The sequence below is a fragment of the Varroa jacobsoni genome, unplaced genomic scaffold, assembly GCF_002532875.2.
Source record: "Varroa jacobsoni isolate VJ856 unplaced genomic scaffold, vjacob_1.0 contig00062, whole genome shotgun sequence".
Classification (NCBI taxonomy): Eukaryota; Metazoa; Arthropoda; class Arachnida; order Mesostigmata; family Varroidae; genus Varroa; species Varroa jacobsoni.
Genome location: NW_019214404.1, coordinates 50,757 through 74,298, shown reverse-complemented (window position 1 = coordinate 74,298; position 23,542 = coordinate 50,757). Strand labels below are relative to the sequence as shown.

Below are 23,542 nucleotides of genomic sequence, written 5' to 3'. Positions count from 1 at the left end.
GGATTAAGATCCCTATAAGTGCAATGCTAGCATCCCGCTTACTAGAACTATTGTCTTCTCTACCTCTCTCAGAGAGCGACTTACTCCATATCGTCTTAGAAGACGTCATTAAACTGCCTATTTTAGCTTATTAGATCTTAGTTATTAGATAATTTAGAGGAGGTCGTGTATCAGAAAACAGTCTCTATAAGCCACATTTATATTTTACGGTGACAATTTACAAACATACGTTGGCCCTTGCTCAACTCAGTTCCCCCGTAAATGCCTAGAGGTTTCTCAAGTTTGGTGAAACAAGTTGAAGCTGTTCTTATTATAACGTCATCAGCTCCCGAAATTGAAGCTTATAAGTAATAAATTATATCGGTCGAAAGTCAGTATCGTGATTATGTCACCTCTTCTTTTACCCGATGACATCAATGTCGAAAATGGACCAGCATATACCAAGAAATGCGATTTATAATCACGGCGTAATCATAATTAAGAACGGCACTATGACACAAATGTCGATATCTCGTTTTCATACAAATCTAGCGAAAGAAAATACCTAAGACTTGATCATGTATCAATAGTTCCGTAGACAGATTACTACCCATATTTGCCTGGATATTTCAGATGGAAACAGTACGATGTCTGTTCGGTTTGCTAATACCCGACCTACGGGAGTCGTCGGCTACGAGAGTCACGTCCGTAGACGCTTGCGCGTACGGCCTTCGACACCCTCTGCAACAGGTAGACACTCCAATTATAGGTCGTTGCGGCAGGAAATACCACGGGTTAAGGTAACGCATCCGCAACGGGGCTGGCTTCTCTTTAATGTAAAACAAGAGCTGTCGACACATACCCCAAAAACATATGCTTTTATGTTCAGTGAAAACTATGTTGTCGTTGAGACGAGGCTCCTCCCGTTGCATTTTCCTCATATCAGCTGCTTCGAAGCCTTCCAACGACCTAGCAAGCAGCGTCTGAAACTTTCCATTCCGTGTTACGGTCATCCATCGAATTGGCTGCTGTTAGCATTGGGGTACCTAGCTCGGAGACGGATCGGCACCCCACAGCGAATACACATTCCTAATATACCGCAGGGACTGGTTGACCTTCGAGTAGGCTCGACGTTAAGCATACATCGTTGCCGCTGATAGGGGCATAAAGCGACGCCACTGACACGATTCCTTGACATGTTTTAACAATATCTTAAAGTTAAGATAGCATCCCGATGTGCTTTTGCAGAAATCGATTTTACTGCGTGAACGTGTACAGCTACTTATTAGCTTTTTGAGCGCGTACCTAGGACCCCGCCCCGCAACTAGCGATGAGCGACCTACGCTGCCCGAAAATTACTAGTCTATAGGCCAAACATCTAGCAACTAAAAAAAGAAAATGATTTTGGTGGCAACACGACCACCTCCGCACGTTCTGTCAAACGTTTCATCACGGAGCTTAACTTTGATACTTAACTATCTCATTTATCGGCTTCTATAGTAGTAAACACACAACGCTGAAGGGAAACACGCTTGGCCGTTCACTATTTTACAAAGGGCTATAGCATGGAGAAAAATATAGACGTGCGAAGCCCGGTTGACAGAGATGCGTAACAGCACCAGTCTGCTTGACTATTGTACGTCACCTCCCATACTAACAGCCGTCATCGACGAACCCTTTCTGTTCACAGGTGTCTCGAGCCAATACTCAATATGCTCAGTCGCCTAAGCTGCAAACGCTCTTGCAAGTCAGCAACGTTGCGAAGTACTAGACAAATTGGGCTGAAGAAAAAATGAAAAGGAGACTCTGTCCCCGTTAACCGTCCGACCGATCAGACGTCGAACTTCCTTGCACAATTTTGTTCAGCACCTATTCCTGCTGCAGCTGGAAACCTGCCAACGGCAAACGCCATACTGAACAGGTAATGTAATAGCACTCGGTTGCAATTGATACTGAGTCGCTGTCAGCTTAAGTGCTGGGCTGGAAAATGCTTTGAAAATAAAGCATTTCGCCGAAAGGGGTACAGATCACCGGTTTAATGTTAATGTCGTTCGCATGAATGGCTGTCCTACTTGTGACCGCGTGCCCCCTTAACCATTGGTTAGCCTGATCGAGACAGAAAGACTTCGCAAATAGAAGTTCATACTATCCGCACGCAGGTGCCAGAGAGCTCAACTGTTTAGCTACTTAGGAAAATCGCGCTGGCATACGTAAAATATTACGCACGGGCGTATATCCAAAATAGGCAAACAGTATCGCTAAGCGTATAACTTTGCAAAGAGAAGAACCAAGCAACTGGGTTTAGTGTGTGGCATGCCCAACTGTCTGCGATTTGAGCTATGTAGTACTCGTATTTTCTAAGAAACATGGTCGAAATAGAGGTTAAATAAGCGAACGCATTTTAGTTACAAGTCAGACATTGACGAACTAGCGAGTCAAGCAAGTATCGAACTTGGGCCTGATTTTGTTGAGAAGCACCTTACGTTATGAATGACATATCTGAGTTACCTTCTAACCTCACCTCACCTATTTACTGCGCTCTGTTTGTTTCGCAATCTGCTCCGCAGACCAACCTACCACATAGCCAAATTACACTTCATTAGCACTTCTCTAGCAGTAGTAGCGCCACTTGCTCTTGTTTGTTCCGAATGTATACAAGATGATTATAATAACATTATTATAATGAGAACGAACTACTAATTATAATTAGACTAGCTGATATAGTATTTATAGCAACATAATCAAGGATATAATAATCACCTTCATTTAGGGTATAGAAAAAGTAAAAACGAGCTTGAACTTTTATCTCAGGTGGGAGGGAACTTACCATGAGAACAAGTTATTGATCTTTTGTAGATATAAAATCTCTATTCAATCGAACAGTGGCATCGCTATTACTGGACTATCGTTCTTCGCTGAATTCAATCGTATCCGTACGGATCTCTATAGAACTTATTCTGCCCTCTGTTCACGACAAAAATATGATTATTTTGAAGTGAAAACTAAATCAAGGAACAATGCCGCAGCAAGGCAAGTAACTTGAAATGTCGGTGATCACGGCGGTCTGCTAATTCTCAAGCAAAACAGCTGACAAGTTACAAACGAAGTTCTGTAAAGCCATCTCAAGGTGTTACAATCTAGAGAGAGAGAGAGAGAGAGAGAGAGTGTCATTTAGTGCGTAGCATGTTCCCAGGCCCTCACTAGATTCGACACTACATTTTGTTACTGGAGTCAACTTATTATTTCTACTCCCCATTCAACCGCATTGCTGATAATTCTCTAATATATATATTCTCTGAGCTTCGTTCATAGAAGCGCACATTTCGAGATGATTATTAGAAATGCAATATATTGGTATATTCTGCAGGGCTCTATATCTTTTACATCTAGAGGAAATAATTTTAAGGGTAACAACCCTAAAGCAGACCTTTAGGACACTACCGAAAACAACGTCGAAGCAGCAGACCGTTTCTTACCTATTTTTGTACAGTGGGTGCGATTTTGAAGATATGATCCAATTATACAGTTGATCAGTGGCAAGCATGATTATTAGGATGATAAGCTGATGCTTATTCTGTCAAACATGATAAAAAAAAAAAGTCTAAATAAAAATAGTTCTCATTTTGGAAGTGCATTAGTTGGAAACCAATAGGTCCGGGTGCATTCTATTTGATGTGGTTTCGGATTGTTGTCAGGGTCTGCTGCAAATAAAGTGGTCCTGTTCCATAGAAACCGAGAAAGAAGGAAAAAAAAACTGTAGCTTTTTTAAGACTAGAAATCAATTCCTTGTTCGCCTTGAGTGCGGGAAAAGCCTTAGTCACACTGATTAATATACTTGTCAAAAGACCTTGCATCCTTAGAATTAACTTTGGGTTCCTTGAGAATATATCAGGTGAAGATCTTTTTAAAGCGTTCGCTAAATTATAGCAGAACAATCTACAGTAAGCCTCAGATAGCTTGCCACATATTCTTGTAGTTTCACTGAGTTAGGACGAGGTCCGTTGTGACAGCGGATGACGATCTCAATGAGTACCGTGATGCACTCCTCAGACTCTGAGTACATACCTTGCACACTATAATCTGTGCCAAATAAGAATTCCAAATCGATAAAAGGTTAAATAGAACGAGTGACTTCATCATCGTTTTTTGCATGAAAATCACATGCTGTTCGCAATTCACGTTTTTCTCTTGTCTGATAGATCATTAAGTTTTCGTCCTTTTTATCGACGAAAATGGCCAAGTTTAAAACTGCCAGTATTTTTATTCGAGGCTATTGTAATGTTGTAAGTTATACTCAAACCTGACACGATACACAATGCGTATTAGATTTTTCCGTATCATCGAACTGTTACTTGATCGTTGAAGCATTCTTACCAAATGCTCTGTATATGATTTCGTTATTTGAAATTCCTCCGAGATGAGATCGGAACCGATCATCACGAAGACGACCGATCAAGTGTAACATTGCGGCGGTACGTTCCTTATGTGTATTTTTCTATGTCGATTCTATTTAGTTACATTGCTAGGCTCTAGAATGAAGCATATTGTGGTGATACATGCCGTTTCTTCTGCTAATACGTTTGGCAGCAATGTCCACTCATTGAGAACTGCTCTGGCAGAGATTATTACATTGGTAAAAGTTACTGTCAAAGCCGATACCTTTGCTGGAGGTTCTCAAGGACCGATGCGGTAAGACCACTGAGCGCTGAATGAACATTGATCTGCTGTTCATTATTGCTGGTCGTATGAAGGCACCTTGGCATTATATAGCAAAAGTAGGAAGAGAAAGATTAGTGGCTGTATCTAACGGCGTATCGGTTGATTTGATCTCTATATTACGATCTCCGGGACGAGGCTGAAAGATGGTTTCCGTTCCTTCTTCGATCTAAGCTCACCTGATGACGTTTGGTCCTCGACCGGTTTCACAACGCACGAAATGTGGTATTATGATACATAGCTCAACGAGTTTTTAAACAAGGTTAAGTTTACCCTTAGTTTTACGTGACGGGTGTGTTGTGCCTTCTTCCATTTCCGTCGTATGCAATAAGGCCAATAAGATAGGGCAGAGGAAAACATAGGCATAATTGTTGCTGCTCATAGGAAAGCTAGAACAAGACCATTTCGTTATAATCCACAACTAAGCAATCAGGTCGGTGCCCTGTCCAATCGTTTTCCGAGGGACAAGATGACGGGCGAACAATAGTCATGATGCTCTGCCTATACGCCAACCGTAGCCGCGTCCCTGTAGAAATCATTTCGTTGTTACTCACGCACACCTTTCCCGTTGGTAATTCAAGGGCTGCTAAACAAATAATATTAAGAAAGCTTAAGTCTCGTTAACTGATAATTGAGCGCACCTTATTTGTTCCATGCTACTAATTTTAACCGGTGAGGCGCACTTGAGTTGTGGGCTATCCGAAAGTAGTTAATCTTCACCATTGTAACAGATGAGTGTTTATATGGTATTCATGTTCCTGCCAACATCGACTTTTTGTAGAGCGGCCACAGGCCTCTAGTGCATTGAAAACTATCCTTTATAGAGATAATTTGTTACGCATAAACCCAGCTATCCTCGTTCGTATACAGTCCATCGATTCAGGCATATACAAATCTATATATAATAATGTATGGATACGTAGTTGAAAGAATATGGGTGAAGCTGGAATGACTCAACACAAAAGTCGAGTCGTTTTCATGCTGCTGCTCTTCTCAAATGAAGAAAAAAGGATCTTCTTGTTAGCCAGCGAACAGCCAAGCGTTATTTCTACTGAAACAACAGCGCTATCAGTACAGGTTGTTCCGTCCACCCAGTCTCCCTAGTGCGTCGATAGAAAGACCAAAATCCAAAATCTTTAATAATACTCTCATTCGTTTATTCGACCCAAACCGTTTGTTCGAACTGTGTCTCGACAACTGGAACTATGGAAAACCAGACCAGACCAGTCTACCAAATTTTTCCTTAGGCTCGCTCGCTCGCTCTCTCACCATTGATAATAACGTGCTGATGCTACTACAAACGAAAAAGGAGTAGCCGCGGGACCCGCTGGGTCGGCTGGTGCCTGCCCACATTCTAGCTCGAAGTTTGATTCGCTAAGAGGTGCATGGACTGGACTAGGCCAGATATTGCTGCTGGTGAGGATGACCAAGATGCTCGCTACGCTGCTACCACGAAATGACTTAGTCTGAAGGCCTTTGGTATCCGGGCGCTAGTCCTCTAGAAATCTGCTGTTGCGTATGGACTGTTAGTAGACTGCCAAGAATGGCCGGCGTCGTTTATCGGCGGTCCATCTGGCAGAATTACTGCTACCATCGAATAACGTCAAATATACGTTCTGTAATCCCATATTGAGCACGCATACTCGTACAGCCGAGATAAGTGTTGTGCAGGTCACTTTTGCCATGAACAATATATATATATATATATATATAGAATTTTGGTTCTTCTAGTGACCCGCGCTTGTGGACCACTGGAAAGGCCGCAATCGCGATCATCAGAGTGACGCAGACGAGTGGGAAGAAATGACTGAACAGGCGCTGTGCAGCTCTGCTGTCTTTGCGACTGCAGACGCGACGGCATCACCAGCGGTAGCAGCGGCAGCATTACGGTGGTCTGAGTCTGCTGTCCGTAAGATATAGGCCAGAGCCCAGGCCACTTAGACCTTATAGGCAGCCGGCTATGTCTAGATAAACAGTCGAACTGTTAGACGGATAAATAGGCTGGCAAAGCATTGGCAATAGGCAGCTCCCCTTCAACCTTCCCCCAACCCAATCACAAAACTACTGGCAGTGTTACTATTGACGCCGGTGTTACCGTGACGGTTATTGTTGTTACCGCCGATGGCGACAGCTAATGTTGTCGCCACAACAATCGCAACTACGACGCACGGAGAGGTAGCGGCAGACTGCTCCACCAACGAATGCTTCTTCATATAGTAGAAACAGAAACATCTTCAACGTTTATAATGGTAAGATTGCTTGGCTAGTTGTTGCGGCTGCTGCTGATGGCGGCTTGGCATGTTGATGGAATCGTTTCATATACACTAACTGCTGTTCCTGCCACTGCTTGCGGATCGCTTGTGTCTAGTCGTCGGAGGGCGCTAGTGGCCTCATAATAAACGGGCAAAAAAAAAAAGATGAGTTTACGAGCTTTTGCATAGACCAACACTATGACAAGCAGCAGGATGCGAAACCGTCCAATAGACGAACCTGGGTGGCCAATGATGAAGTAAGCGACTTTTTTCAACCGTTTCTCGTTCCCTTTTTCGTCATATCCTTACTCAGCAACTCTATTAGCGTTACTGCGGATTCGTGATGTTGTCAGTTGGTAAGAACGAGAGGCTGAGCGCCAGCTCATTGACGAGGGTTGCCGACTCAATCAGCCGTGGGATTAAAGCGCACTATTGATCCATTCATTGCCGGAGAATACGACATGGCGTCTATTGTGACGCGAGCAGCACGTAAATTCTGGTGTATAATATATTGTCATGGCAGCAAACACTTACAGTAATGTCGCTGGCCCAACGATGTTGCCGGTCGATGAGGACAACACCAATCAACGAATGAGTAGCTTTTTGGCATCAAGGCAACGGCTAGTGTCGGCAATTGCAGTTATATAAGGCTGTCCTATTCCTCTGGCTCGGCAGCAACGTGGTTTTATCGCGTCATGATGGCTATATGCGCAAAAGGACGATTCGAACCGCACGGTGCGACCAGACCCAATGATAGCAGGCTCAGCCTGTCGAACACTTCGATGCTTTCCAACCACGGTCGAACTCGACGGGAAAAACACAACAGTTCTTTGTCGGCTCTACAATTTTGATAGGAAAAAATACGAAAAGGGAACAGTCACCCAGCAATTGTCAATGACAAGCAAAAGTACAGACACGATCGAGGCAGCAGAAGGGGAAGATGCCATTCCACAAAAACAAGACTTACGATTGTTTGTGCACCATGAAATATTCAAACCGGTGAATGATTCTGGCCGCGGGAAGCGAAGCGATGCGAGATGATCCGCCCCGATGGGGCAGAACAAGGCCAAAGGACCAAAGGGACGATAAGAGCACAGTGGGATCGATGACGGCCCTGCCGTGCGTACACATATAAAACATCACAAACATGCACACAGACCACGCCTATAGATAGAGAGACAAACAGGCATGTATCTATCGTAAGACGAGCTCAAATAGAAAGCGCCGCCATATCGACTAGATCTCCCGCAAGCCGAGTAAATAACCAACGAAGTTATTCATCATACCATTGTTATAAAGTCGTCGTGGTTGTCATTGTTGCTGTTACGGTAAACGAATGCCAGTAAATGGTAACCAGCTGGTGAAAACCGTCGAAAAAATAATCAAGGAGAGTAACGATGGCCGATGTTGCAAACCGGACTGGAAAATCCGAAACCCAGATCTATATGAACTCCAGCTCGTTGCTGCTAGTCATGCGTTTAAAGGTTTCAGTAGGCGAACGGCCAAGTGGATGGATGGATACAACCGCCTCGTAGGCTTTATATTGCCGGCAGCATTTGAAGCCTAGTCTGGAATTACATTTACAACACTCTAGGTACGATTTAATAGTCAATAGCTATATCTCTGACATTGTATCACACAGCAGGCTGACGCAGGCTTACAGAGACACACACAGTATAGGACAGCTGTCAATAACAGTAATAACAGCAGCACCCGTACACCGGTACGCACACGCTGCCTTGACATAGTGAGACAAACCTTTTGACGACAACCAGCATTATCATTGTAAAACCCGACATCGATACCAGTACATCGAGAAAGTTAGCAGACAGGCATAGCTATTTGGAGAAAGTGACTCTGAACCTACATACTGAACATGTTCTATCTATCTATCCATCTATGGTTATCTACTACCACCATGTCTGCTGTCTCTTTGCTTCCATTATGCTGCAGTAATGAGTGCCGCTCCCGGCCTATCTGCATGCTTCCCGTATTAGAGATATTGGCCGAATGCTATATAAAGGGGCAAGCAAGGGTGTTGAGCCCTACATCGTCGTTTTCTTAACGTAACGATAGTGGGGGTAGTAATAGAAGCACTACGTGCGTGTTTGGCCTCGATTGTCTTCTCAAATAAACGCCAACATACCCTTGTAAACTTACACATAGTGCAATAATAGACATGTTAGGGAGAAAGAGAGACATATAAGAATGGGTCAATGGTCAGTACCCACTGCCTGACAACCGGTGCCAGTAGGTCAGACGCACCGGCTAGGTTCCGCTGGCCTTTCGCATCTGGGTGCCATCAGGTGTATCAGTGTGACGATTGTGGCATCCGCGCCATCAGTGGCCGGGATGACGCAGATTGCAGTTACACGCCATTCCATCCACACCTATGGATACTCTTGTAGAAGACAAAGCAGGCGACGAGAAAAGCAGCGTGAAGCAGTACGTCGGAGCAATTTGGCGATTGTGGGAAACGGGAATTGTGAGCAATAGACGGTAGCGGAACCGACAGCAGCGATCGCAGCTGACGGCCGGAACAGCATGAGTGCATACTGTGTTCAATTTCTGAGCTTCCACCTTCTGATCGGTTCACTGACCCCATTATTTATGATGACTGGCTGAAACCCGATTAAACTTAGTGTCGGTAATAGCTCCGACTGCCTGTGCCAACATCTCGCCCCCACAACCATCAAAAGGCAATGTTGACGAATCCGTTGGCCAATATGCATTAGCAATTGAGCCGCATTATTCTATCGAATCCATATGTACGTACGTGCACGGCTAGACAGAAAACAGGCAGAAAAAGACAAAAAGAATAATCTCCGTTATCGGCAAGACAACAACAACAACAACGAGGCGGAACGACCGTGAGCGGCAATCGGTAGGACAAAGCCAATGGAACAGAAAGGAAATGAACGCTGTTGTACGGCCTCCCTGAGCAACCTATCTACGTAGATCAGCAAAAACAGGCTCATATTCAGGCGAGAAAATCGTCGCCTTTTTTGTAGTTTTTTTTTCGTGATTACTACGCGCATGCAGATTTCCGTAGTCTATTTTTTTTAGATATTTGCGTTGTTTACATGGGTTTGCGGAGTAGAAGTGTGTTAAATAATTTTTTCGATGATTGTATTTCATTATTTTAGCTGTTGCAGTCAAATGGTGGGGATTAACATGTTGCAAGCACTGACATTTTACATGATGACGTAAGCATTTAGTATGAGATACATCCATAATAAGAGGCATTTTGAGTATAGCTTCAAACTAAAGGGAAAAAATAAAAACATGTGTGATTCTATCCCGATGACAAATCGATGTAAAACTGTAGATTTTGATGCAATCCTCTTTCAAAGCGCTGATAAAAAGGTTAGATAAAAAAAATAGTAGGGTAACATACCATTACCTTCCAGCTTTTATTATGCCCAGTTGTTGGTGCGTTATTATTTGGGCAGACAGTGCGGTATTTTGAAGTCGCATGGAATACTTCGTCTGGCGGTCCTACAATATTTTGAGGGAATTTCCTAATCATAGTAATTATACGTGCGGAAAGTTTCTTGGGCCATCTGTACCTGGAGAATAACCTTGGCCAGACTATACAGGACAGATTTAGGATTCTGAAAAATGGTCATGTTAATAATACTGATGGCTTTCGAATTAAGCATCACTTTTCGCAGTTAGATATTTTCTTGTTACAGAATAGCAAATAATTATGTAACCATTATGAGTAGCGATTGATTTAACTCACTTTTATCAGAGAAGTCATACTTCTATGGATATTTAGACAAGGGATCAGGTCTACAAAAAAAAAAAAGTAAACGCCGCTGATATGAACGACACTTGTTTAAAACGACAGACATTTTCTGTTTAAATAGTAAACTCTACCTGTGTATGAGTACATCGTAGAAGTCGCATGGTCAATTAGCGATTTTTTAGCTTGATTTATTTTTAGTATGCTGCTAGTGGGCACTAGCGCCCAAGCGGTCCCGTCTGCCCTCTTTTTTAAGCCGTTATCATGTGCAAATAAAGAAAGCAGAGAAGCGGCTAAGTAAATCAATTATTAAATTAAAATTTCTAAGACGTTTCATCGTCGTGGTTCTATATCCTGAGGAGTGTATAGGAGTTTCCAAAAAAAGCCTAAAAATTAGCTGCAGTAAATGACACCGTAAATACTAATAATGATAAAAATAACAGGAACAGCAAAAACTATTACAGTGAATCAAATTTACGTGTTCAAATAACGGACAGGGGCTTACCGCTCCGCCGAAATACGTGAAGTGTTTCCTTTGATCGTGGTTCTTTGTCATCCGCTGACCTTCAGCAACTTGGATAGAACCCCGCTTAAATGAAACGATATAGTCAATCGCTTGAGTATAATCTCGCGAACACGGCTTTATAATTGTGCATTAACCACATTTTAATCAGAACAGCGATAACCGATGGCCACATCTATCTACGACAACAGAACGTTCATTCACAGCGAAGATTGCAAAAAAGTAACTAGACAGAATATTGTTATAACCATTAAAACTATATGGACGTTATCTCTTATCATAGAATTGGCATTATCAGTTAGGCTGGGCCACGTCTCCGACCCTCCAGTGTTATCGATAACGATTTCTAATGCTGCGCATATAGGCCAGTTCCACGAATAGCGTTTTTTACAGTAATTATCAGTCATAGATTCACAGTGCTTACTAATTATCCGCTGTCGCGTTAGTGAATTGAAAACGTCAACAATGTGTACCAACCATCATATACGTCGCATCTTACTTGCGCATCGTTCAGCATGAAATAGATAAAAAATCAACAACACTGCAGTAACAGACTGCGAGAGCTTTCAGCTTCGAAGCCATCCGAGATATGAATCCTATCATGCGCCTGCACCAAAGCCTATCGTACGCTGTATTGTAGCATCTTTTAATGTGCACATGCGAAAGAAGCATTGGTTTTTTTTCCATACAGAGAAAGAGGAAAGGCGAAGCAGAGAGAGAGAGAGATCATGTTGACATATTTTTTCCAAAGTTTAAAGGCGGATAGGAATATCAGCAGAAAAAAACTGGAAGCAGACGACAGCATGACGAAATCAGGCTGTGCCTGCTAACTCTGTAATTTTTTTGCAAATGGCTGCAAGCTGCAAGAGTGTCAATGGAAAAAGTGCTCGCGGGGGACTGCAGAAGGGGTAGGAGTGTAAGACTCAGGTAGAAAACGAACGAACGAACGAACGAGCGAGCAAGCGAGGGAAACTACCGTTAGAATCCTTGCCAGCTTTTTTCTTGTGTGTCGCATAAAAGACGAGATGCATCTCATGAGATAGGTTGAAGAAGCAGGCCGACGAAATCGAGGACAAAGAAGACTCTGGCGACGACGACCAAGGCCTTGCGGTGGACACATTAAAGGTATGGTAGACGTTCGTTTACTCGCCTTCGGGCAGTGGGGAGCTGTTTGCTAGGCAAGCACAGTGTGGACGTCTAGCCGTAATATCTGGACAGCTACGGCGAACGAACGAGTGACAAAGAACGGAAGAAAGAAAGTACAAGCTGTCTGTGTGGTCCTTGGGACTCTTGTGTATAACAGCGAGATAGAACAGCTACTGACGGATGCACGGCGAAGCCGACGGCGGATGCAATCAGCAGAAATGGAGGACGCCTGGCCTGCCACACATGTCAAGCGAAGGAAACGCTCGACTAGCTACGGTTACTGCGACCGAGAGTGGTTGACAGAGGAAAAGATGAAATCTGGCCGCAACCTTACCTCTGCCGACTTGGTCTTCTCTGTTGCAGCCGAGGATCATCATGCAAATCAGCATCAGTGAGCGTGCTGCTGCTGCTACTGCTGCTGTAGTAGCGGTTCGCTGACTGTCGTCGAGAGAGCGGCGGCGGTTGACGAGGTGTGCGCCTACCGAGACCGCGCAAAGGCCTATGCAGCTGGGGTCTGAAGCTTAAGGGCTTTGCCGTATCATCCTTATCCGAGTGTCATTCGTCGTCTACATCTACACAGGAAGGAATGGTGGCCGGCTGGCTAGCCAGGCCCTATGTAGAACGTGAGCAATGTCGACTGAACTGGTAAGTGGAAAGTTAGTGAAAAGGCCAATTGCGCCACGACGCGTGTCAACAACAGCAAGAGCGACGAAGTTTTATAGACTCAAAAAGAAATGTCGCTTGTCATTGCTACTACCGTTGATACCTATGTAATCGCATTACATGTACGGGAGAAATATACCAAGAGTGACTAGTCCTGCAGTAAAACCAGAGCCTTCACCAGAGCGTTCACCTTAACCCATGACGAACTGTGGCGTAGCCCAGCTTTGGTCGAACTCTCAGGAAGTTTCAATTGAATCTTGTAAGCAACCCACGAGATCAACAACGCACACTCAAGAGGTCACGCAATTACATGCAAGCAATGCAAAAATAATGCATAATTATGTTATTTACATTATCATTATTACATGAAAGGTTACGAGCGGTTACGTAGATTTGCGTTACATGCGAGCGGTTGAGATAGATAAACACATGGGAACGGTTAACATGTTCAATTGGCGAGGTGTTACTTGTGTAGGACAACAGACGTACGAAAAACACGGACTTTTTTGACTGGCTAGCCTAGACCGCACGATTCGGGTAGTCGTAGCCCGACCACGACAACATCTAATGCTGGCACAATTATCGATAGAGCCACATGGAACTGTAATTTCGTGAACAAGTTCATGAATTCAATAGTTAAATGCACGTTGGATCGGCTTGATAAAAATCGTGCCATGTTCGCAGCAGGAAAAGTAGCTTCATCCAGCCAACGAAAGGGTTTCTCGTCGAAACAATTGTATGTATAATGCGTTACGTCCCCCAGTGATCTCGATACAGTATGAAATCACTGCAATTCATTTGCTAGCATATGGCTAAGAGTGTAAAAGTTACCTAGCTGACGTTGTGCGAGATTATTCAGCCTGTTCGAGAACTTAGTCTTGGCCTCTATGAAGGTAACGTTATCACTTTCATCGTCAAAATTACCATTTAATCCGTACCGCAATGGGTACCTCAGACTGTCGCCGTTAGTTGCTCACATTAATTGTGCTGGTATATGTATATGTTGGACAAAACACAGCGAAAGACTATATCTGGGAGTTTTTTCGGTGTAAAACGCTTTGAACCGAGCATTTATGCAAGCCAACGCCACCCTGGAGCTGTTAGGTCAAACATCGTAATACGAACTAATGCTCGCGACTCATTGGCGTTATTGACAGCGACGCCGCTCAAGTCAACTTACTGCAAATAGCGAACGCAGTCCTTCACAGTTCTGCGTTAGAGCAGCTGCTTCGGCGGCAGATGGAACGCCTCGCGTTAACTAAATGGCGGGTTACCTTACACCAGGAACTCATGCGACCAGTAAGTGCATGTTTCAAACGAACATCGTATACGTAAGAGTGAGGAGAGTTGCTGTTTACTGAAAGCGAGAGAGAGATAGAGAGAGAGAGAGACCTATTGGTTGCTTGGTCTTTGGGACGTAAGCTCCTTTAGGAGAGCCCAATTGGATTTTTCTTTCAGGCGGTCCCTTTTACGCTCCTATCACCAGATTGTTTCGCCGTCGTTCGTTCCCTCTCTCGATAGCCACTAACGGATTCCCGCGAGACGAAGGGAACGGCCGAGCTACGTACATTACTGATTCTCGCAATATAGCACCGAAAAATGTTAAGGACTGCGAGATCAAAGTTTATTGGTCGTAGCGTAGGAAGGGTGCAATGTTTGCTACCGACGCTAACCCAAAGCACTGGTGCCATTGCTCTCTACAATGACATGACTCGTCGTCACTACTGCTCCCCGTGCCACTCTAGTTGCGAATCAAGGTTAACTGATTGGTTAATGCAGCAACGGTGAAGATCGGTATTAGCAGTTTTCGGCCGGCGACCCCTTTTTCACAGTGCTAGCATTTGTCGTTTCTATTGAACGTGAGCAAAGTCCGGACACAGATTCAAGTGAATACCAGTGCCGTAGCCCTGGTATGCATTGAGCACACAGCCTCACCAAACCCGTATTTCGAAGCTCCCTCAGGTTTCCTCCATCCTGGCTTCGGCCATCATTATGACATTGTTTCCCTCATGGTTGGCTACTTCTGCTGGTAAAATTTACCATGCCCCCGCCGCCGCCGCCACACCCCAAATATTTAAGCTTCATCAATGGCAAAGCGCCGTGCATTGCCTAATTGGGACCATGCCAGGTCAGGTCGCTGCGCCGCGTAGCCAGCGAGTTCGTTTGTATCTTCCTCTGTCTTACATTATATTGGCGTAAGCGTTTCGTTTCAGACGGTCGCTGTCGTTAGACAACTATTCCTCTCTCTCGTACACTGAGTCTGTATTTATCTCGTTCAGTTACCCTTTCTGCTTCCCTAGAGTTCGTCGAGGGATAGTCGGCCTTCCACAACGTCGGTGTCACCCTCCCTCTTGCTACGGCTGTCACTTGCGATTCTTTCATCGCAGTCTCAGCGAACTCGGTCGCGAGCTAAACCAGCCTCCATGTGATCCCTACTATTACGCCCCAAGCCTCGCTGTCGCTAACAAATACGTAAAAGCCGCTATCGAGTTGTTCTACGGGGGGCGGGGGAGGTCTTGGCTAAAGGGTCACGATCTTATCGCACGGAGCAGAGATATGACCTACTTGACCTAAGCACATGACGCCGTTAAATGTGTGAGCGGTGAACAGAAACATCATTAAGCACCATTCCTCTCTGCGTGTTGTATTGACACCCACAGAAGAGTTCGTATAGACATGATGGAATGAAGGATCGGTTCGAGCGAACTCAGCCCCTGTAAACTCATCTTGCTCTGTCATAGAGAGGGAGTTTTAAATACGAAATGCCATTACTTCGGCCGCAGTGGTATAAAAGTGCACTTTCACTCTCTTCCATGGTTCTTCTTGCCTTAGTTCTTTAAAATAATGTCTTAGATCTCCTCTGCTGTTCTTTTCCTGCCTTCCCTTGTATCCGACTTATTGCCATTACCGCTCTTCTATAGATACTTCCGCTTCTCGGCAAATTCGCTGTACGCAATAATATTTTGCCGATGTGTGGCCCAAAAAATCCCATTCGTTTTCACTAGCCCAACAAAACTAATTGTTATTTCCCTGCTTTTTCCCCGGCTAGCGTCTAAGATCTATCTCGGCATGGTTCTAACCCAAGCGGTTACAGAGAATCGACAGGTATATGTGTTGTGTACTACATATCTAGGCGTATCTAGATGTCCTTTTTGTTGCCATCATCTCGCCTTATTGGAAAAAGTTGGGGTTTCGTTTGATTCCAAAGGAATGATATCAGCATCCAAGACTGTACATACCAATCTGATTCCAGCGATTCTCTTGTCATCGTTCAGCGACTTGTTCCCTAGCTGCAGGTTCAATTCTTCGGAGCGTGCATTTTCGGAACGGCAAAAGGGCATCACATTGCGTCTCTTTTTCTTCAACCTGAACGACCTTGTACTTACATCCGTATCTTACAAATGTTCTCTGCATAGCACGTAAAACGAAGATCCGCCCCACCCGATTTTTCAGGCTTTCAAAAAAAAGAAAATGAAGTAAAGTTCATTTTATGGTCTCCCATGTATTCGGGCGCCTTGCATGACAACCAGGTTTCACCGGGTAAACTGCGCTTTATTCGTAAGCCGCTAGCAAAACCTGCAAAAGTGCAGACAGGTTGCTTACCATAGGAAAACGTTAGCAAGAATCGAATTAAACAAGATATTATAATATTTAGTTTCGGATTCCGGACGGTCATTAGCAATACAAGATCGTGACGCGGTTGCCGAAAGAGGTACTATCTATCTTCACTTTGTTATAGCTGAAAATATTCCCCTATCAGTAGGCATAATATTGAGCTAAATAACATCAAAGTTATTGCTAGTATCATCTAGATGGTATACGCTCTCTATGACACTGACAGGTCTGTGCCACACCTGAAGGCCGCTCGTAAATAACATAAACCATATAAGAAAAGAGTTAGTGTAATCTGCCTAACTGCCAAAACTTAAGGGTTACTCATTGGCGGAAGGCAGGAAACAGTCTAGTTAGTATACACCAGTAACGGCTTAGATCAGTCAAGGAAACCAGCACCATTGGCTAAGTTCAGCGGACTTGTCAGTCAAAAAGTTTTCCGTTTGGGTCGTCGACATCCTTGAGAGGCAATCATTATCACTGGATGTATGTCAAGTTGAAGTTCCACATTGACTGCACGAACATATATGGCTAGTTAATGTGCGATCGCGTCATTGCATTACTATGTACAGAGGCTGCTAGTACTACATTAATTGCGGTCATATATTCGAAATTATGCTTAGCGCTATGGGTCCCTGACATCTATAAGTTACGTATGACGGTACTCGCTTGAACCGTCCTTTATTCGAAATGGTCTCCGCTTCGTTAAAGACACTAGACTTTCTAACACGGCATAAGGTTAGAAAATAAACAGGTAGCCTATTTAAACTGCCAATAGATTTTAATTATGTCCTTCTATATCTCATAAATATTTTAACTAACCTGACTCATTGTAAAGATGAACTTTGTTAAACATTTCTCGCTAAAAATTCAACATTTCATCATAACAATTATTTTCTATTTCCTCATATTTATGTACTGAAATTAATTGTACCATATTTATACATAGAATAAAATAATTATGTACCTACTTGAACACTCATTGGCATCGCAAATGTGTCCACGTATTGGCCTAACACAGACAATTTTTTCAACGTCTATGTAAAATCGAAGCTGCGAGCAGCTGCATGGTGGACTTTGCATAACGGGACATAGGTAGATAGCCAAGTACATTTTTAAAAATGTGGAAACGTCAACATTTCCTCAAAGTTACGAACGTACTTCTTTTCGCCACTGGTAAATACTAGAAACAAGGTTGTTCGTGCTGCCAAAATCCATTTCATACCAGAATAGGCAATCATACTTCCATGTAACAAGAAGTGCACTGATTTCTTCTTATAGTAGTAAACAGAATACGTACTAATAACAACAATAACTATAAAAAAAAATAACTTCTATCTAAATCTCTTTAACTAGACTGTGTTCAGAAGCAAACAAAGTGTTTCACTTTGGAACAGCTGCCCCCATACTGCGGCAGTAGACAACGCCTTGTTCCCGTTGAAAAGTCATTTCCTCTGCTTTTATCTCTTTTTTCTTTATATCGTTCCCGCTAAAAACTGCTGCATTTACTGCGTCCGCTTCGATGACGACGACGACGACGACGAAGGCGTCACCTCCTCGAACCAGCTCTTGTGCGCTCGGCATGCTGTCGTCGTCACTATCAGTGCGCTTACGAACAGTCTGTGGAAGACACACTAGTAATGACTGAACTATGGAGGCCTCAGGGACGACATGCAGACATTGCTGTAGCTTTCCAGACTCAGGATGAAAAAGGACAAGAGGGAGAAAGCTCTTCCTCCGAGGGCTGTCGTTTGAACACTTTCGGGTTCATGCTCACGTCCGCGGCCCCTGTCTTGGAGGCAGCACCGCCCGAGACTTAATGCTTTGCCAGCTGGGCCTGACAAAAAGGAGTCAAAGCAAGACAGACATCTCATGCACGACAAGAAGAGATTGGAGAAAAAGCGAAAACCAGGCTGCTGCAGAGAGCGTGGAGCTTCACGTACGCACCCCCCCCCCCCTGCCTTTTCCAAAGAGTGAATATCAAATAACTTCCTTTCCTCCGCCAGATGTGCTTGCTCTTTTCTTCAGTGCTACGATGCGCCAAAACAGGTCACGAAATTAAAAGTTGACACCGCTGCTAAGGCAAGCGAACACCAGACGACGATCGAGAGGGGGTCAAAGGAAACTCTTAAAGGAAAATTTTAAGGGATCCTTCACGGGGATGCTCCCCTGAAATGTTCACTTTCTGGGGAATGGCCGTCGAACCGGAAAGGCTGAGTACAAGAGATCTGAGAAACAGCAGTAGAGCTGTTGGAACGAGATTCAGCAGCTTGGCAGTTGCTACTGTGATTAAAGTCATGGAAATGGCTACAACAAACTGATACGACAGTCCGACCCTACAAGCAGGACACATACCCAAAAGGAATAAACTTTAAAAAATCGAGTTTGTAGCGCCTGCGCCAACTGACACAGTGTCCCGTGGTTCCACTGTCAAAATCAGTGTTACCTCTACGTGCCGTTTCAGAGCACTATTCAGATGTAAATATTTCGCGCGTTATCCAGCAGCTTTTAATAAAGGAAACGAATATATCAAATCGTAAGTTGAATAGTTTTCCGTATAGGCCAGCTGCCGTTATCGGATCTGTCGAATAAAAGATCGCAAGATGTATGGAAACTTGTTTGATGAATTCCCTTCAAAATTTACGTCTAAATGATTGCTCTTTGTCTCTCTTTATTTTTTATGAATGTTAGTCATACAGAAGAGATTACTTCATATAACCATTCGTCTTTAGCTGTGACAATTTGCCGTTTTAGTCTACTATAGTTTAATGCCTGCGGAACAGAAAAATAGATCAGAATTGAGGTGTACACTGGGTCAGCATCGAATGGGGTCTATGCTGCTCAGGGAATCTTGCGGTGAATCCACGAAAAACATGTAAAAGGCAATAAGATACCACGAAGCATTTGCATAACTAGAGTTTGCCACACCTGCAGATGGTTCCCTTGGGTGTCTGAAAAAACGGCGTTGGCACGCCGATCAGTGTCGTATTCTCCCGGTTCGAGTTCGAATTATATAAGTGTTAATAGTAGTATTAGATGTATTGTGTATAATTTATGAATATAGGAAAAGTTGTTGTGGTAAGTTTCCCGCGGTCCATCACGGGTTATTTGTTCATGTCTATTACCGTTAGCTAATTCGGTCTTATGTGATTACTTTCGTCCCTGACGAGGTATTCCACTCCGCTGTGTAAAACGGTTCCGCTTCACTACCATCTACGAAAGCAACCGAAATAAATGTAATCTAGAATTTGATTTCGAGCTGCTAAAAGTCATCAGCCGCCATTTACAAAAATAACCCAGGTTCGAGGCAAAATATTTGCTACCATTACCAGCCCAGTAAAAGTAAATAGAAATTAATAGCTATGGGAAATGGCAAGCGTTCTGCGGCTTGTTAAGCGAAAATTGTCCGCTCTGTCCCTAGAGACGGTCGTATAGTTATACAGTGGCTTTCCCTGCTGCTGTGGCAAGCGTACTTGCTGAAATTAGTGGTGCCTTAATTGTTTAAGCTTAAAAACGCATTGTTATAATCATAGACTATAATACATTCATATGAAATTGCTTTGTCAAAGTATACATTTACAGCTACCAGATGTGTCTGGACACAAACCAGCAAATTGTCAACAACAAAACGCATTGTGCACGCCAATGCCATAAGATACATGCGTGCGTGCGTGCGTTCATGACTGGCAGACGAAAACGTGCCATTATCGCTTTAGATAGAACGTAATGTATAAATCCGGCAATAGCGTTTTCGAGATAGCTAACGTTCATTACGTACCTACCCCCCCAACTGACAAAACATATACGCGGCAGTAGGTTATCGGGATGCGCCACCAATTCAAACCGGAGTAAAATGGTATCTTACTTCTTCTTATAAGCGAATCTTACGATGGCAAAAAACTCGCACTAAACACCGCATCAAGAGGCCAATTCCATAGACATATTCCAACGAAGGCGACGAAGCATATGACGAAATATTTGCTTACGAAAAAAAACCCTACGTATGGACCAGAAGTTCCAGAGTACCTTTGTCTTTCTGAACTTGAATAAATTCTACCGACCAAATCAATAAGAAACTAACCAATATACCTGGCACACACTCGCAAGGCTGATCTCGTGGAGAACGATTCGTTCACTCAAATCGCTGTTAGAAGAGCATGCAAAAAAACAGTGTATTTCATTTGGATGTATATCTGTGTGTGCTCGCAGATCATAGATACAGTTCCTGTTATATAAGCTATCTTTAAGGTCTGCGAGTTGCTTTCGAAAGATTGTGTGCGATTACGGATGCCCAGAAGATGCCGAGTAAGAACTCGTTCCACCTACTGCTACTTCCCAAGTCAGTCAAAAAGCTGGAAGAAACGGTGTAAAGTCTGTGCCACGATAGAAGTAGAAGACGGACACGCGGACTATGCTATTTACGGCATATTTCCTACAACTGGTAGCTACTCATGCAGGTCGTTTGTCTATACTACACACTAAATGTGAATGGTAGAAAAGAAGACATCGACGCACGGAATTTCCATTACTCCCAACAGACTGCCAGCAGTTGACGATAACAATGAACCCACATAAACCATTGGATGACTTAATTATTAGATGGATTATGTTTAGCTCATGCTTTTTCCATTACTTTCTGATGATTTTCTATTCCCTGACACTTAAAAAATGTCTCTGTCCTTGCCAGTGCGTTTCGCCGAAGTAGACAACTGTACACTTGCTGTCCTGTTCTTTTTATCTCACGAACGCAGGCGCGATTAATGGATAAACAAAAAAAGTACACCATTTCAGTTTCACCATTCATCACGTTTTCCCTAGCAATATATATGAACCTATGGAGTATTAAGTTATAAGTTCAGGAGCACTGAGAATAGATTATGTTAGTGTTACTTCTATATAGGCATGGCTATTTTAAAGCACGTTTTTATATGTAAATAGAATTGTGTTGTTTACTAAAGCTCTCTTCACACGTACGACAAATTGTTCTGCTTTCCGCTATAGACAGTTCATCGACCATGGTCGACTCGTTACTCTTTGTAAACGACCGAATTCGACTGCTACTACTACTACTACAACAACTGTCCTTTGCCGTGAGATGTGAAAGCCTCTTCTCGGTTAACGGGTAGCAAACGACTGGGCAGCTGGCCGGTCCAGCCCTTAACAACCCTTCAGTGAACCCTGTGGAGAATAAGGGCGCTTGCATTAAGCTCGACGACCATGGACAGTGGAGATTTTCAACCTCAGCTGCCGGCCACGACCTCTATTCGACCTTAATGCATCCATCCACCAGCTCGCTCCAGTAAAACGAAACAAAACAATGGACGCGAGCGACCAAAGCGCGTATGAGACAAAATATTTCACGGCCACAGCCGATAATTATGTCTACGACGACGACAACGACGACACCTCGCGTTGCCGGTGGCTCTGGCGTGCACCTCACAACATCCGCCACAAACACTGCGCTGTGATGCGATAATGCCTGCCTTTCACCGAGAGCAGATTTAACTTCCATCCGTGAGTCCAGCACCAGTGGCTACTCTAATGAAAGGCCTTAGCTCCTCTGTAACTCCCCATGATTTTTCTCTTTTGTTTGTTATTTAGTTTACTGCACACACCCTCGTATTTAGCACTACCATTGCCAAATGAACAATGTGTTTCCACGTATGCAAGTATAATTGTGATCATTGCAGAGGCAGCCGGCATGCCGTGTGCCGCAGCAGCCGCAGTCGACCTCTGGCTGGTCGTTGGAACGCTATGTGCTCGGTTGACCTCCAACCCTAATCGATTCCTGTCTTGGTCAAATCGCCTTGTTTTTCTCTAAAGCTTAGACAGAAACGCAGGGGTCGGCCAAAAAAATCGTCTGTCCCCGCGCGTCTCGTCAAGATTTTTTGCCCTGCATGGATCATCTATCGGTCCCGTGCTTGTAGTTGTTCCATATCAGTCTCCCTTGCTAGTGCTTGCTTCCAGCCGTGCCTTTCCAGGCCTTCGGATGTTCCTAGCCCCGACCAGTATTAGCGTGCGGCGGTCAGACGCGATACGCGGCTATCCAACTGCACGTTTAAGCGAACCAACCAACCGACCGAGTGCTTGAATATTCAGCATATGTGACCAACAGAACGCTTCTGTACCATTCGGCCCAGCAGCGGCGCAGGCTGCTAAGCCAACTGGTTCATTCCAAGTTAGTTCCCACCGTGTTCATTGCCGCCACCGCCAACGTTATCGTGGTATCACTGGCCGCTGAGAGCTAGACCCGCAAGGCTGTTCAGACGACACCCCCTTGTAGATCCATGCCAGCCCGTTGCGTTCTTGGTTTTTCAGCAGGCCTATTATTACCAGGTCCAGATCTGACACTCACGCAGTCTTTCTCAGACTCTTCCGAACACCAGCCGTACTTTTTCGCCGAGGCGATCGTTTCCTTCTCGGACTGACCGACAGAGGCGTTTTCCAGCCGTCCTCCATACCACAAAGTCTCTTGCGAAAAGCCAACGGTCTACAGAAGGCAAACGCGGCAACGAACAGTAATACACAGGCAAAGACGCCACAGCCGGCAACCACCCCCCAAAAGCTCTCCGTTACGGATGCTAATTTCTTAGTCGGTCAAAGCGCAGTCCCCAACTCGAAAAAGAGACCGTTATCCGGCAGGCTGATAGTAGCCGGAATCTCGATTGCGAGCCGGTCCAGGGCGCATGGTCTGAAGACAGCCGCAGATCGAGTCGTCTTTTGTCGTGCAACGAGAAAGAGAATAAGTGAACAAGACAAACCGGGAAAGACAAGACTTGATTTTGAATTCGAATTATAAGAAAACAGGGGCAGTGACTAGAACGATCCGCTGATTAGGCAGAAGAAAGAAAAAGGACGACAAAAAGAGTGAACTCCGAAAATCAGACCTCGTTGGCCTGCAGG

At 44.2% G+C, this 23,542-nt stretch overlaps 1 protein-coding gene and 1 long non-coding RNA gene across 3 annotated transcripts in view; one reads left to right on the top strand and one right to left on the bottom strand.

The window, feature by feature from the left end:
- The window catches only part of trol (terribly reduced optic lobes), a 236,070-nt gene that overhangs the window by 193,917 nt on the left and 18,611 nt on the right, over positions 1-23,542 (bottom strand). The gene's annotated exons all lie outside the window — the stretch shown is intronic.
- Positions 1-23,542, top strand: part of LOC147752095 (uncharacterized) — a 50,044-nt gene that overhangs the window by 15,915 nt on the left and 10,587 nt on the right. The window contains exons 2-4 of one of the 2 annotated variants that reach the window (XR_015315042.1): positions 613-729; positions 1,670-1,900; positions 18,186-19,154. This is a non-coding gene — a long non-coding RNA (uncharacterized LOC147752095). Of the gene's footprint in view, positions 1-612; positions 730-1,669; positions 1,901-18,185; positions 19,155-23,542 lie in introns of those variants that run through there. The other variant, XR_015315041.1, reaches the window with a different exon arrangement.